The 16977-nt window shown below is 35.3% G+C and overlaps 1 long non-coding RNA gene across 1 annotated transcript; it reads right to left on the bottom strand.

Moving 5' to 3' along the window:
• Positions 1 to 13843: 13843 nt before the first annotated feature.
• LOC110702885 lies at positions 13844 to 16776 on the bottom strand. Its single transcript, XR_002507608.1, has 3 exons — positions 15196 to 16776; positions 14644 to 14795; positions 13844 to 14141 (listed from the first exon to the last, which is right to left on the bottom strand). It is a non-coding gene; the product is annotated as an uncharacterized LOC110702885 (long non-coding RNA).
• Positions 16777 to 16977: the final 201 nt, after the last annotated feature.

Consider the following 16977-nt stretch of genomic DNA (forward strand, 5'->3'; position numbering starts at 1 on the left):
GCTAGTTCATCTGAAACTTTGTTTTGTAAATAAAAATAATGTAATTGCGAGTTTTGTTTCAACTTTGTATCATTAATTTGATTGATTTCCTTATATTATATCCCTAGAACTGTTCAACCTAAATTACATAAATCTGATCAGCCTAATTACATAAATTCGTCTTCCAACGTAATAACATAAATAAGTTCATCCTAATTACATTTGTGTATTCAACCTAATTACATGTATGTGTTCAATCTAATTACATAAGTTCGTCTTTCAACCTAATTACATAAATATGTTCAGCCTAATTACATATATCTATTCAACCTAATTACATAAATATGTTCAACCTAATTACCTTAATAATGTTCACTGGCCAACTAATGCATCCCACATGTTCCTTCTAGCGATATACAACTGATCCCATCCACCGACACTTGGCTCGTGGTTCTCTGTCCACCATCCTGCGATCGGAGAAAGAGGTGAATTGTCGACTAGATCAATGCAGATGAAATGTGACCCCCAACTGTAGCGATGACAAATTCCCGGGTTGGTGCTCTGACCCCGGCTCGTGCCCGCAACGGTAAGATGGTGAGACAAGGGTAATAGCAGGTCGGGTCGTTACCTACACCAAGAATTATAACCACTGCGTTGAACCAAGTAGCAATGGGAAATAAATCTTGAATAGCAACCATCCAGTGTCGTGAATCAACAGCCCCACCATCCCATCGAATGCGATCCACATTCAGCCACACCCTTCCTATCCCGTATATCCTTTCGTACAAGAAGGGGTGAGCGGCGACCTCGTTCGCTAGTATTTCCCAAGCGTCATACCACTTCGCTTGATCCTCGAGGAAGAATTCGGCCACACAACGAAATCCGCAGTTACCATCGCCAATGACGTCCTTCCATCCCGTGATGTAAGGCAACATCGGTCCTGGGAGCAAGTGCAAATATCGGCATTGGCGGATGTCACCTTGATCTTCTGCCACTACACATTTTATGTTTTCGTTATGAGTACGGAAGAAGTTGAAAGATGTGTAAATCACAAAACCAATAGCAAGCCGTACCTGTTTGCTGCGTACGACGTTCAGTGTATCGACGGTCCACATATTCGAAGTAACTGTGATGTCGTCTAGTATCGTTGTTCCTTCGGCGACCTCGAACGTTGTGATTCACTTGCAGTTCTTCGAGGTTTGAATAATCTGGATGCAGCTCCTCCTCAATAATGCGAGATACATTTCGAAGTGCAGTAGGATCACTAGCAACGACCTCATCAACCAAGGAACGAAAATGTGCAGCATCCTCGTTACAATCGTTCACGAACTCCGGTACATTAACACCATCGCCGATGACCAAGGTCTTCCAGAATGGATGAATTTGCCTTCTATACAAGCCTGTTTGCGCAACCAATGAGTCATGTATCTGGCAAGCGCATGGAAAACCGTGGGTCACACGCATTGCACATCCACAAGGTTCATGCACCTGGTAACTCAGCTCCCTCATCCTTCTTGTCTCGTCATCTAGTACTTTCAGACAATGCTGAGACACCTTGCCGTTAATACGAGACAGTGGCAACTGTCTGTACTTCTCACCGATCTTCGACCTTGACGCCTCCAATGAATTACGAATGGCAATGATCTGGTTGCCAATATGACTATGTACTCGGGCCCATACGGTATCCAAAGAACCTGCCATTGAAGTTAACTATAAAAAACCCATTGGTATTTACAAAAAAATGGAATTCAAACAAAGTACATACACCGGCTACAGAATTCCAACAAAATACTTGTCGAAGATTCAAACCACATCTTCACGGCCGAATGTTGACTCTCAACTCGGCAAGTGCTCGTGTTACCGAGGTGCAGAACCTGGTTCGTCCAGAATGTCACGAATTTGGTCTTATGACAAAGCCAGGTTCTCTCGACATAACTAATCACATTTGGGAAACTGGCCCACCGGGTTTTCATTCTGTCTACAGCTGAGTTATAATCCGCCTCAGTCGTGGCATCCATGATACGTTTCCAAGGACCGTTTTTGAATTGCGCCCCAATCTTCTTGTTCTTGAACATACTAGTGACCCGAGCCTCCACATCTTTGTTAATGTGCCACCGACAAAGCAAATGCGACGTCCCGGGAAACTCTTCTCTCAATGCCGCACAAAGTCCAAGCTCACGGTCTGTCAGAAATACCGATGGCTCCTTATCATACCCAATCAACTCTCTTAATCTATGTAGAACCCACCGGTAGCTTCCCGTGCACTCGTTGCGCATGAACACATAACCGACGAGGAAATTCTGATTTGTCGGTGTCACACCGACTATCTCAATGAACGGCATCCCGTATCGGTTGGTCTTGTATGTCGAATCCATGCCGATCACATACAGATACGTCCGTAGTATGTTCACCGTGATCGGGTGCACCATAAACGCATGATGCAGAACGCCGACATCATCAGACATGACCCAGTAAATATACCGGCAGAAATTGCTGAACAACTCCTCTCCCATCAGACATCTCCGCTCTCAAGTCATTCCTACAGTTGTAGATATGTCGGATGTTTGGATGATCATCGGGAAATTGCTCAACAATTGTCGCCATGATGTTCCGCGGTGCAACCTTGGACTTTGTCATGTCATGGACATGCTTCTTCGCATCCGGGCTCAAGCCACTGATCTTACGATGACCCTCCGGATAGACAATCATTGGATGGTTATGGGTCCCAGTTGCATCATTCTTGGCCCGGATCTTCCAACTGTCGGTGACGAAGACATAATAAATCTTGATGTAGAAAGGACAACCAATTGCTTTGGTTTTGGTGTCCCTCCTAATTGCATTCTCAAGATCTCTCGGCTAGCTCTTTCGACCCCTATCACACCTCAAATACCGGTACGGGCGACCGTCTTTGGTTTTGTTGTAAGACGATTTAACCAAAAGAAAACCCAGATTTACGGCAACAGCATTCGCCCAATTAACTGCCTCATCAAACGTTGGAAACAACGTGTCTGTGGCAAAATGCGCACTATAATTCACATCATCGGCACCATCTTCGTACTCCGAACCCTATAAACAAAAATGAAGACACACATAAAACACAAACACGTTACTTCTAATTCTAGTATAGACAATAATAGTAACAATATTAAAAATAATATTAACAATAACCACAACAATACAAAAAACAACTTAACAATAATCATAACAATACAAAAAATAGTATAAACAATAAAAACATTAACAATAACACTAATATAATAACCATAACAATAATAACAAAATTAATCGAAACAATAACAAAATTAATCATAATAATTACACAATTAAACATAACGATAATAAAAACAATAATAGTAAACACAATAATAACAACAATAATAGCGATACTAATAACCATTAATGCACAAAAAATTAAAAAAATTAATAATAACCATAATGATAATAATAATCATAATAATAATAGCAACACTAATAATAAAATAATACTAATAATAATAATCAAAAACATCAACAATAACACTAATATATTAAAAAAACAGAAGAAAAAAAAAACGGTTTTATGTGACATAAAACAGAAACAAATTTTTTTTTTCGAAACTTACAGAATCTTTCGACGATGCCTCCGGTGTGCGATTGTTGCCGTCATTCCACATCTTAAGCCGGTAAATTCAGCTCCAGAAAAATTTTGTGAAGAAAATTTAAAAAAAAAACCGACTAGTCGGGATTTTGGGACTCGGGAATTTTGAAAAGGAAACTTTGAGTGAAACCGCTCGATAATGTTTTTAATATGATCGTGATTCGTTATGACTAGTCGGTGAACCTTTAAATAGCACAAAATCACCTAAGGGCAAAATGGTCATTTCAGTCAAAATTGGGGGCGATGCCTGGTAAAAAGGGAGCGACGAATAGCAATTAAAAAAAAAGGGTTGAAAATGAAAATGATGATTATTGTTATGGAGTTTCTGAACAGTTTAATTTCATAAAAGAAGGAGGCAAGACTAAATAGGAACATTCTAACCGAAGTAGCTCTCACAACTTGTCTTCTTCTTCTCCCCATGATCCCATGATAAAAGAAGGAAACACCAACATAAAGTGAAATCTAAGGGTAGAGTGAAAGACAGAGAGAAAAGGTAAGAGTTTGTGATAAAAGATGATGTAGGCTATAAAAGAGACAAGGTCAGTAATCTAATTTGGCTGTATAGTTTGGTTGGTTAGATTGTGTCGTTTTGTTGGTTGTATTTTGTTAATTACTTAATGTATGTAGTTTGGTGAACCTAGAAAAGGGGAGGTTGTAAAGGTTAAGTATGCATTTGTTGCAACACAAGCTAAGAAGTGCACTAAGGTAAGGTGTATCTTGTAAGTAAAGCACTGATTTTATATTGATCTAAAGTAAAAAATTAATTGATATTCTTAATTACTTAATGAAACCCTTACATGTGTTTGTTTTGAATTCATTTTGTGTGTGTAGGTTCCAAATGTGATTTGTCGAGTTGATATGTTTTACTCGAGGTTAATCAAATATCTGAATCCAAGCAGGGAAGAGGAGGTAAAGTTGGTGGGTTTTGGAGGATTGTTGCAGCTGTAGTTAAATTATTTGCAAAGGTAGATATATTATTGGATAATGTCAAGGGTCCAAAGTGGGGGTTGATTGAATTTGGTGATGAAAAGGTAATGTGGTTGGCCCCAATACAACTTCAATGTATCTTGGGGTTGCCAATGGAAGATAAACAAATTCCTATGAAGCTAGATAGGGATGCTCCTGTGATGTTGCAGAAGTTGGGTGATATTATTAAGGATTATAGGGCTAGAGGCTATGATGGTGATTCACTGCCATTAGAGAAGATAATAAGGGTTGTTACTTCAAGTGGAGGATGAGGATGGGAATACACTGCCGCTTGTAAATAATATACAGAAGATGCAGTTTAGGACGACTTTTCTTATTATTGTTATTGGTTCCATAATGTGCCCACGATAGAATGGGGCCTCTTGGTAAAGAAGTTGTTAGCAGCTATTACAATTTCTCGGCATGCGGATAAGTATGACTGGTGCACCTTTGTATATAATTGGTTAATGGATTGTGTCAAGTATTTTGCCGATAAGTTTGATGAGAATGGGTATGTTGCAGGTCGTTGTGGTTGTTTACTTTTTTTTTTTCTTCTTATTGGTAATTTAATTTAGTTTGATTTAGTTGGATGATTTTTTATCTTTATTCACAAGGTTTATAATATTGATGCTCATCTTTATGTTTATTGCAGGTCTTCTACCTTGACCATCTTCATCGTCCTCTTATTCGTTCGGGTGTTTTACAAAGGATAAAGGTGTGGGCGCTGGCCGAAGTGTCCAAGGCATTAAAGAAGACAAACGGAGGACGTCTGATGACTATGGAAAGCTACAGGTTTATTTTTTGGCATTTTCTCTTATCTTTTTACGCTGTAATTCATTTTTTTTATAGCATGCACTAAAAATGTAACACTTGTTGCATATGGAGAGGAGGAACATCCATGTGATGTAAGGGACTCGTCTAGGACATAGTACAAAAGGTGGCTGCTGAGATAACATAATATGCAACTGAATTTAATAAATTCAAGAAGTGACCAGCAAAATATTTGAAGCTTCTGCCTTTGTTCTGATAGGTTACTTTAATTTCTTTTACTCTTATTTCTTATTTTGTAATTGCAGGTAGTCAAGCTATTGAAAACAATTGGAAATGATGATCTCTGATGTGAGGAATCAGCTTGATTCTTCGAGGAATGACTCTAGCAGAAGCAAGTCAAGCCACTTTGTTCGAGTCATATCTGATGATGAGGAGGAGATGAAGGGGCATAGAGGACTCACCACTTCATGAGTATTGATCTCATGTGGACCCATATGGACCTCAAGAGAAGGATTCACATCAGGTCCCATTCTAAGCTACTAAAGACCTTCTTGGACATCCTTATGACCCACTTGGACCTCTCGAGGGCCCTAGGGACCCACTTAGATCTCCCAAGGACCTCGAGGACCCATTTGGACCTCCCGAGGACCCCGAGAACCCACTTGGACCTTCTACGGACGCACTTGGACCTCGGTGGAATCTCAAGAGGACCTACCACATGAGTCCTCACCTATTTAGGTTTTTTTTATCACGTCATAAGGAGCCTCAAGAGGAGCTAATTGACGAACCTTGTCAGCCTCCTTGGGAAGACCAGATCCCTGAGAAGGAGAAGGACCATGGTCTAGCGTACTCGTGAAGACACTGTCCCACAACGCGTGTGCCGGGTAAGGAGTAGGTACATGTACCCGTTGGCCGTAGGAAGGGGGAGAAGAGAACCGTGAATTAATTAGCTAAAGTTGTATCACCTAATCAAAAGTAATTCCTATGTCCTCTAACTAAAGCAAATAGGGAAGTAGGGTTGAATAGGAAAACAACGTTCTTTTATTCCTGAAAATTTTCAAATTCACCATATACCCCTGAGTTGTTACAAATATTCACCATATACCCCTAATGACAACAAGATGAGTGGAATTTGGTTAATTATGCATCGAAACCACCTTAAATCTATCCCCCCATCTCCGAAACCACTCATCTCTTTTCTCTAACCCTCGAAACCACTCAAATCTCCATAACCATATCCGTATGATTTATTTTGAGGATGAGAAAAGGAAATTTGGGGTGGTTTTGGGGATGGGAAAAAGGAATGTGGGTGGTTTCGGGGGTAGGGGAATGTATTTAGGGTGGTTCCAGGACATAATTAACCCTAAAGAATAAGGAAATTAATAATCATTAGTCATCAAAGGTATATGGTGTATTTTTATGAAAACTCGGGGGGTATATGATGAGTTTAAAAAAGCTCAAGGGTATATGGTGAATAAACAAAAAACTCAAGGGTATATGTTGAAAAAACTGTTTATTTTTTTTTAATTTTTAAATAATTTTTCTAAAGTTAATTAATTAAATAAATAATATTAATAAGAATCAATTAAAAGCTAGGACGTGACACAATTAATATATATGACTAATTGAGTTAACGGAAATGGCATGTTGTGACTTTTTCATAAAACTGAATGTTATATGGTGAATTTGAAAAATGTTGGTGGTATTTGGTGATTTATGTTAAAACTCAATAGTATTTGGTGAAAAAACCGAATCTAAATTATCAAGTAACCAATGTGATTTTTTTATGAATTATACTAAAAGAAATAATTAAACTAAAGCAATTAAAATTATAAGAATATCAATAAGCTAAAGGTTAGGGGTATAAGTTCACCAATAAATAATATTACGAGATGAAGGACAATAATTAATTATCAATGCATAAACTAACCAGATTATAAAGGGCTTTCGCTAAGTATTACAATCACAGAATTAATCTAGGAGTATTAAGTTGCATCTCTCGAATCTTAATTTAACCATTTATAAATTAACCTGCCTATTAAAACTAAGCCTAAACCTCAATTCTCATATGTGAAATCTTGAATCAATATTGCATATCTCATACAATTAAACCAGGCCTAATCTAATTGCATAGCAGTGAATCAATCAATAGAAAATTAATCTAAAGCATTAACAATCAACAATAATACATCATCCCTTCATATTATTTACGGATCCCCAAGAACCCTAGAAATAAATCTAAACTAAGCAAAACAATCAAACAAGACATAATTAATCAAAGCAATAAAATTACTAGAGATAAAAGGGAAGAAAATTATTACCAAAATAAACAAAAAATATGAATTGCATAGACCAAAGAATCTTGAGAGAACAAATTGCTAAGAAATCTTAAACTCTAAAATCTGGAAATTAAGTAATGAATGACGTCCTAAACGTACTTAACAAAAGAGTATTCATACTAAGAAGGAGTTCCTAGATTAATCAAAGACAAAAACAACTCCTAAACCTTGGAAGAAACACGCTCTCGGTAGGGCGCCTAACTGCCTGGTCGGGCGCACATCCGGATGTGGCTGCTGCTATCTCTCACCCGGTCGGGCGAGCCTTCGAATATTCAACATTCTCTTTCTCTCTCTAGGACGAGCAAGTCCACCGGGCATATGCTTGGTTCCTCGATTTGGGCTCTTAGCTTGGCCCAAAATCAATTTCTTCCTTAGCCTTTTTGTAATTCTGGTCCAATGCCACGGTTATTTCTTTTTCGCCGAGCCCTTAATCGCGGGCTAGATTACTCAAACACGGTCCTGGGCTACACATCCAATGCTCGTAATGGCTCAAAAATCCCAGGAAATGCCTCCAAAATCGCAATTTCCTATAAAATAATACCAAAGCTACGAAAACACTAGAAAATGCATATTAGTAATAAAATAGCTCCGTATAGCCAAAAATATTCCAAAAATATTAGTAATAAAATGCATATTAGTAATATATAGTGACACGCTCTCGGTAAATCACTATATAAATAGACATATCAAATTCCCCCGAGCTAAACCTTTGCTTGTCCCTAAGCAAAGATCTCATCAATGAACAAATAAAACATACTTCACCCCAAATTTCATTTAAAATTCAAGTAGATAAGATTAAAGGCAAATCTAACAAATATGCATCAAATCAACCAATCAAATCCATCAGACTACTAATCCATCCGAACAATCGTCAAACAAAGTAAACAAAAAGTTTATATGGAGTTCATGACTAGTGATCAAACCCTCTTTACTCATTTTTGTGGCGGATATAAAATGTATCCGATCGCTCTCGACCCAACTCCTTTAATGTGAACAATGCCCTCCCAAACTCACACACTCGTGTGTTTAAAAAGACAAGCGCTCAACCTAATAGTCGACTCGAAATATGTTAAATCATTCTTTGCAATGATAACCAACTAATTTGACATTCATACAACTCTATGCACAAAGGTGGAAGGTCTTTAAAGCTTTTAATGTAAGGCTAAGGTGAAAGGTAGGATAAATTTTAGAAAAAGTGGGAATAAAGCCATGCTTAAGGGAGCCAAATCCTAACAAATAAAACCAAGCTCAAAAATAAATAATGACCAAATCATCTCCAACACAACTCAACTCCACCAAAATTCACCAAACAACCAATCCAATCATATCACAAATTTTCCAACACTTACAACTTCACTTGTACAAATTTGATATTATAGAACTGGAGTTAACAAACAAACTTTGAACTCTTTTTTTCAACTTGAATTTTTCTTTGAAACTTATTTTTTTCTTTTCTTTCTTTTGAGCAACCTTCAATTAAAACACTTGAGCTTTGACAATTTTTTTCTTTGCTCTTTTTTTTTCTTCCTTTTAAAGTTCGCTTTTTTTTTTTTTTCACTTTTAATTTTCAACTTTCAAACTCATCAAAAATAATCCACAATCAAGAACAAAACAACTTCTCAAAACCCACCCACATTGTGCAATAATAGAGCACACTACAAACTGAAGGTTTTATGTATTCGTCAAGTGCAATTACTAGATATATAAATGGATCAAATTATGGAGATAATTAAGTTCGTTCATTTGGGTCGTCGTTTTATCATATCTAGAGGTACTTACGATCTTTGGACTAGTAAAATAGGTCAAAGCCCAATTGAATGGATGCTATAAGGTCACACATAGGGGCTAGATTGAGCATAAGAAGAAGAGGCCCATGATGGGCCTTCTCCCTTTAGGTGGCTGGCTATGTGTGTAGTATTGTAGGGTTTGGGCTTTGCTTCCTAGTCTAATTACAATATGACTATAAATAGACTAGGTGCCTAGGGTTGAATGTAACATTTAGAGATCAATTAACAATTAACTTGATAAAACCTTAATTTGAAAACAGGAAACCAACCTTTCTCAAACTCCCTCTCTTTCTCTCATATCTGTACTCCTCCTTACGCTGGTGGTGGTGGTGGTTCGTGGTGGTGGCCGATTATACGCAAAGGTGATAATTGTGGTGCATTCCTCCTTTATCCGACTAATATAACATTGGTGGACGGCTCGTTCGAATCCCGTGGACTAAGTAAATGAGCAACGCTTAGGACTCTATTCTCTCCCTAATTGATAGTCAATTGCAACGTGGAAATCACGCCTCCAAGGTATGAATTATATGATTCTTTATGTGTTATCTTGTAGATCCTGTTTAGATGCAAACGAATATCATTCGTGAAATTCTGCAATATAGTACCTAAATCCCTATTGTGGTACTCTCTCCGTCCCATAATACATGAAACATTGGACTTTTTTCACCATTCATGATTAGCTTTTGACCATAATTTCTTACTAACATAATAAAAACATATTTTATCATAAAATATATTGTTATATAGGTATTCATATAAAGTTTCATAATATAATTTTTAAAATAATTTCATTAATATTTAATTATATAAAAATAAAGTCAAACTAGTGCATTGACATGTGTGCAATGTTGACCGTGTCATGTATTATAAGACAGAGGGAGTATCAGTTAGCCTCTTGCATTTACGCATATTGATCACAATAATTTGATTATTTTGATGTCCATATTAATTTTAATTAAATTTAGAAGGAGAATTCTAATTATGATTTAGTCTTTGTTTTTAAATGGAGATTTAAAGTTTGGAATTTGTTTAAATGTGATTTATATTGCTCAATTATTCCTAGTAAAATCTGAATCAAACCCTAGCTGAATAATTAAACCCTAAAAGCCCTAATTAATATTCAAAAATTTGATGCATTATGAATGCTAATGATTTTCGAATTTTAAGTATTTAATTTATATAATGTGATCTAATTTAATTATTCGTGCATAAAAGTGTTGTGTAATTAATTAATTCATGTAAAATGGTTTGATGTGAATTGTGGATTAAATTGTATGAAAAGTCCCAATTTAATAAAATAGAGATTTTAGATTAATTTTTGAAGTGGACATAAAAGAGTTTATAGTTAATTTTATTAGATCACCAAATTAATTTTGCAAAAGTTGTGAAATTGATTTAACTTAAAATAAAAATTAAGGTTTGAGTGGGAGCAGCCACGACTGGGTGGCAGAGCCACCTGTCGATGGGCCACGGTGGCTACTCTGGTGGTCGAGTGGGCGGGCAGAAAGGACAGTCGTTTGAGAAGGGTAGTGGCTGAAACGTGCAAGGCTGCACGATTCAGTTATTGCCCAAGTTGTTTTGCGTGATTAAGCACTCCGCTTAGCTGAGCAGTTGGCCATGGCTGCGGCTGGGCTCCGGTCTGGCTGCGGCAAGAGTTGCGTTGTGGCTAGGTTGGTTGCTCAGGCACGAAGGTAGCAGGCCTAGAGTTTAGGGGAGGGGTGGTGGCTGGACGGAGCAAGCGTTGCATGTCCTAGCTGCTGTCGTGCTGGCTGCGTGGCTGACCTTGTGGCCTGGCTGCGGTGGTAGGCTGTTGTGGTGGTTGGATTGTGAGTCTGGTTGTGGTAGTGGCAGTGACGTGGATGGGCAACAGCTTAGTCATGGTTTCCCCAGTTTTTTCAATAAAAATAAATCTTATTTTTTTTAATTTTAGATAGAATAAATTTAAGATTTTATCTAAAATAATTTTAAATTTGAAATTGGTTTTAATCTTTGAAATATTTAGGATAATTGAGCAAGATTCCAAAAGATAAGGATTGACTTGATAATGTGATTATCCATAATTAGTTTGGTAATTGATTAAAATTATTTGAATGGCTAATAATTCGGAAAAAATATTCTAAGTTTGTTAGAATAATCTTTAAAGATAAATATGCTTTATCTTTTAAGATTAAAATAAGATTTGATTCTATCTCATGCTTAATTTAAAATATATGATATTTTATTAATGGTCATGAATACTATATGATATTATCTAATTACATGATAAAATATGAGATATTTTAGGAATTTGTTGCCTTGTTTATGAACATTCAATGTTGTAATTTAGGCAAGCATGTTTACGTGATTTTATTATGTGGCAATTTTATAATATATGATATTATGTTGCTATATAATGACTAGTACTAGTATGGCCCAGTAGATTACTAAACACGATCTGCGCATCGTGATGTATTTTGGTAATCTAAGTACGGTCTGCATACCGTTATGTATTTTTTGTAATTTTATTTATTTTATTTAAGAAGTAAATAGAATAGACTAGGATTACTGATTGCAGTTAATCCAAGGAGCCCATGAAGTGAAGACCCAAAGGAAAAAGGTTCAAGTGGGAGCATTTTCTTTATTAGTTTTCTTAAGATTAGGGGCCATACTATGTCTTTGTTTATTTATGCATTAGTAGATTATGCATGCCAGGTTTATTTATGTTGTTGATGATGCGCTAGAGTTCACTAAATCAATCAACAACATAATAAATCTAAGTCCCGGTAATATTGAGATTGTTTTTCCAATTAAAAACCCAACAACCCTTTGATAAATTAATGATGGTCGTGCCAAAGCTGGGTGTCATTTCTATATCTTAGGTGACTTGGGATAAATCAAGTTTTCAATTTTAATTGGTTGTGAGAGTTTAGAATCTTGAAGCAAAGGGTAATAATTAAACGTGAAATGGTTAATTATTCAACCAAGAGTTACAAGAGTTGCAATTAGTAAAGAATTTACTTACCTTGAAAATTTAGCGGTTTCTGTTCAATTATTACACAAATAAAGGATCTTGAAATCACTTAATTCAATTAGGACCATTTAATTTTGAATAAAGTGTTAAAGTTGCCTATGGTATTAATTTAGGTGCTTTAAAGATAAATATAGTTGAATTTTGCGTTTATTAAGTAAGTAATATATGTTCTAGTTTTATGATTACATTTTTTCCTCGATTGAAATAGAATTGAGAAACGTTCTCAAAAGTTTAAAAAATAAACCGTAAACCTATATCCTTATTTTGCTAAGATAGTTCTATAAGGACAAGTTTTAGAAACCCATGTCACATGTCTAAAGTTGGTTTTCTTCAACTCAAAATGTTTCAAGGGTTAAAATGAGATGGGAGGTACGAACCCTCTAAAAGACAAGAATGAAAATCCAATAAAGTCTCTTATCTTCAATGCGATTGAATATAAGAAAGTGATTGGAATCTCTATGATCTAAAATTGATCAAATGACACTATTCTTCATCCATTTCATATGGAGTTAAATTGTTGATTAATCTCTAATATGAATGATTATTGAAAAAACTTAGCAAAATTATGAAAAATGCTTAAAAAAGTAGTTACACAAAGTATTATTTTGAACCTAAGAGAAATGTTCTAAGTGGATAAAATGGGAAAGGTTTAGAATATATGAGGATTGCATTAAGAAGTTATAGGCAAAGAAATGCAAGCAAGTTGCTACTTCTCAAACCTAAAACCACTTGTGAATGACAAATGCTTTGAATTGAATGGACTAATTCCATTCGATTAGAAACTATCTCATACAGTTGGAAGGTAAAAGAATGGAAATGTTCCAGTTTAAGAAATATATTATAGAAATTGATTTGGCATATTACTACTTCTTAGACATACGATGTCATGTTTAGTTCTCTCATTGTGAATGTGGTTTAACTTAAAGAGGAAGTATGGCTAAGGGAGGAATAAATCTACAAGTTTAGAAACAAATGTTGCTACTTCACAAGTAGAATCTATTAGTCTAGAGGAAAAAGTTGCAACTTTGCAAGTAAAACATACATTTTCACCTTACCTCGTTTTTAGCTAAAATCAAATATATGTTATTTATTCTTGCTATTCATAAAACACCAATCAATGTTAGTAATGATTAAGCATTGAAGATTCAAAACATGGAGTAAATGTTATTCTATGCTTATTTGAATAAAAGTGTGATTTAAATTGCTAAATAGGATAAAAGTTTTATATATATACACAGACAAACACATACACACACACACACACACACACACACACACACACACACACACACACACACATATATATATACACTTGTTATTGGCACTGGTTATTAACCGGTGCCAAAAATGCCCAAAAAAATCATTTGTTTTTTTTTTGCTTTTTTCATCTGAATTTATCATCAACTGTTATAGATATACATAATATACTTGAAACTGATAATTTTCATTAATAACCTGTAATTTTACACTTGAAAAAAAAAATAACAGCAGCCCAATAGCAGAACAACAGCATCACAGTAGCTAAACAACAGTAGTACCGAAGCAGCAGCACTAAAGAGAATGCAACGTCCATATTAGGCAATAGAGCAACCTGAATGCAGCCTGAATTTTGTTATTTCATGCACCAATTTGATTATAGATCCATATGTAAGCTGTCAAATTTTACAAAAATATCCCACATTACTAACCAATCTTTCATAACAATAAATAAATCAACAACAAAAATAACACAAACCAAAATCAAAAGAATAAACCCAAATCACGAAAACAATTATCAAATAAAAATCGCAGATGAAAACGTTCTATAGAGTCTACAACAACAACAACAAACACAAACAAACAAACAACAAAATACCTTCTCAATACACACACTCAAAACATATTAAGAAGTCATTGACAAGCATTAAGAGAACCCCTTTTTCTACACTCAGTCAATATTCCATAGCTAGGCATAATCAATTATTCAAGAGCAGCCGTGAAAGCCATATCAACTTGCATTCTGGCATTAACAACTAGTAGAAAGCAAGAAAGATAGCATAGGACCACATAAGGCCATGCATACATTCAACACACATACATTTCAATGCAAATGTTAAAGGCAACTAAGGTATAGTCCTTGGATAAATTAGTCAGGCAAGGGATTAGTATACATACAGAAAGCAAAACTTTGATAGCCTGCCCAAAGACTCCGAAATGGCAGAGTTGGACCGCTGAAACTGTTCAAATAGAGATCCAAACTGACCAAATTTTCCAGATTGCCCAGCTCACTAGGTATTGGCCCCCTGATATTGTTACTGTACAGGTCCCTGAGAATAAAAACATACTCTAATAAGTTCATATGATTTCATAACCACAAAAAAAGCAAAGGATCAAGTACATGATAAAAGTAACATTCCAATGAACCAGAAACAATTAAATTTGTGCTTAATCCATATTATAAGCTCAAAAGAAATAATTATTTGGTTGATTTCCCATCAAACCAGGTTCAAGGATGACTCAATGTATGCAACTATATCCTTTAAAAAGTGAGAGAGAGATAGAGAGAGAGAGAGAGAGAGAGAGAGAGAGAGAGAGAGAGAGAGAGAAAGAGAGAGAGAGAGAGATACAGAGTACAAACAGCCACCTATCAGTTTATCACTCCTCTAATGAAACTAGTGCACAGAACAATTTTTATTCATGGCAGTAAAATATAAAAGCAACACAGACCTTCATTCCCTTATGTAAGTTTCAGAGGTTGAGAACGACAGATAACACCATCAGCCCCAATCTTGTCAATGGCTTCAGCAAGAATACTCCCAAACAAATTCATCATTTCCAGAAGATATTAAAGCCATAGTTGCAGGCAACAAGTGTAACTTAATATAAAAACATAGGCTTAAAGCCACACCTGCCTAATCTCGGCAGAGCAAAAGCAGCAGCTATAACAGAGCAAAAGTAGCAGTAGTAGGGGTGCACTGCAGGGAAGCAGGGCAACAGGTTCAAGCTTCAAGTCATTCGATAAAAAAACGCAAAAAAAAAAACTCCGAAAATCAATCCAAAACCCAATTTTAATTCCTTAGCTATACTTGTCAAGAAACTTAACAATTATGGTACAATAAGGCAATATAAGAAGACAAACTAGAAACAAAATATAATGAAATAATCCACCATTATCCACTACCAAATGAGATTTAATTTGCATATTCAATAAAAAAAACCCAAAACTGATCAAAATATATGCATACCACAATCAAGAAATCAATCAAAATATACCCAAAAAGATATATACCTTTTTAAATCAAATTAAATGACAACCAATACAATATTCACAATACATCCACAAATTAAACTACTAAAGTTCAAGATTCAAGTATCAAATACTCTGTATACTCACAAGTCAAATACTTCGGGTACCCATAATTCAAATTTTCCGTATATTCACAATTCCAAAAGCTCAAATTATCAAAATCCTGGATCAATCGTAATTATTGAAACAAATTAAAAAAACCCTAGATCACTCACAATAAAACTGAGTTGTGTAATCTGATTTTAAACCCCAAAACTACTATATCAACCAATTCAATCATCATCAATGCAATTTGACAAATTTCACGTTCAATCAAATACTTCGGTTCAATTCTTCCAAATCCCCAAACTTAATATTCAATAATTATTGAAATTATATCAAATTTGCATAAAAAAATAACAGCAATTTCGTAAGAAAAAACGTACCAAACCAATGACGATAAGGTTGAATACGAGAACCAGGCAATTCACTAGACTGAAATTGCTGGCTCATAATCCAATATTCACCACAGTCAAATTTCAATATGTAAATAAGAAATTTTCCACAACACAACACTTTCAAGTCTTCCATAGCATCAACACTAAGCAAATTAAAATTTAAGTTAAAACCCCCCCAAAAAAAACTATTTCATCCAATCAATAAACAATGAAAAAAAAATAGCAAATCCAGAAATTAAACAATTAAATCGAGAGTAAAGAGAAAAAGGGATACAAGGATGAGACTGAAGAGTCTCCTGGTCAACTTTGACAAAATTAGCTCCATGGACATCCCAAATTCAACTGCATGTTGAATACGAGAATCAAATATAATAAAAAAAATTAACCATCAAAAATTGAAAAATTAATTGAAATCAAAACCCTAAATTAACTTGAATTAGGGAATTGAAAAACGATTCTCGAATATACTCAGCAATTCTAGAAGTAATTCGACAAAAATATAACGCAAAGCTAAATAAATTAGAAACCCTAACCTCAAATTTCTGATTTTTTGTTCGAAATTGATTTGTATTCAGTGGCGGACCCAGGAATTTCCGACTGGTGAGTCACAATTGATAACCAAATATGTAAAAAGAAAAAATTTACCAAAATTCCCAAGAAAAATTATTTACAAAGATCATCCAAATAGAAAATTGACAAGATTACAGTACTAACTAATAATTAACAAGCTTAAAATTGACAAGACTAAAACTAACAAACTAATAA

Source organism: Chenopodium quinoa, unplaced genomic scaffold, assembly GCF_001683475.1.
Source record: "Chenopodium quinoa cultivar QQ74 unplaced genomic scaffold, ASM168347v1, whole genome shotgun sequence".
Taxonomy (NCBI): Eukaryota; Viridiplantae; Streptophyta; class Magnoliopsida; order Caryophyllales; family Amaranthaceae; genus Chenopodium; species Chenopodium quinoa.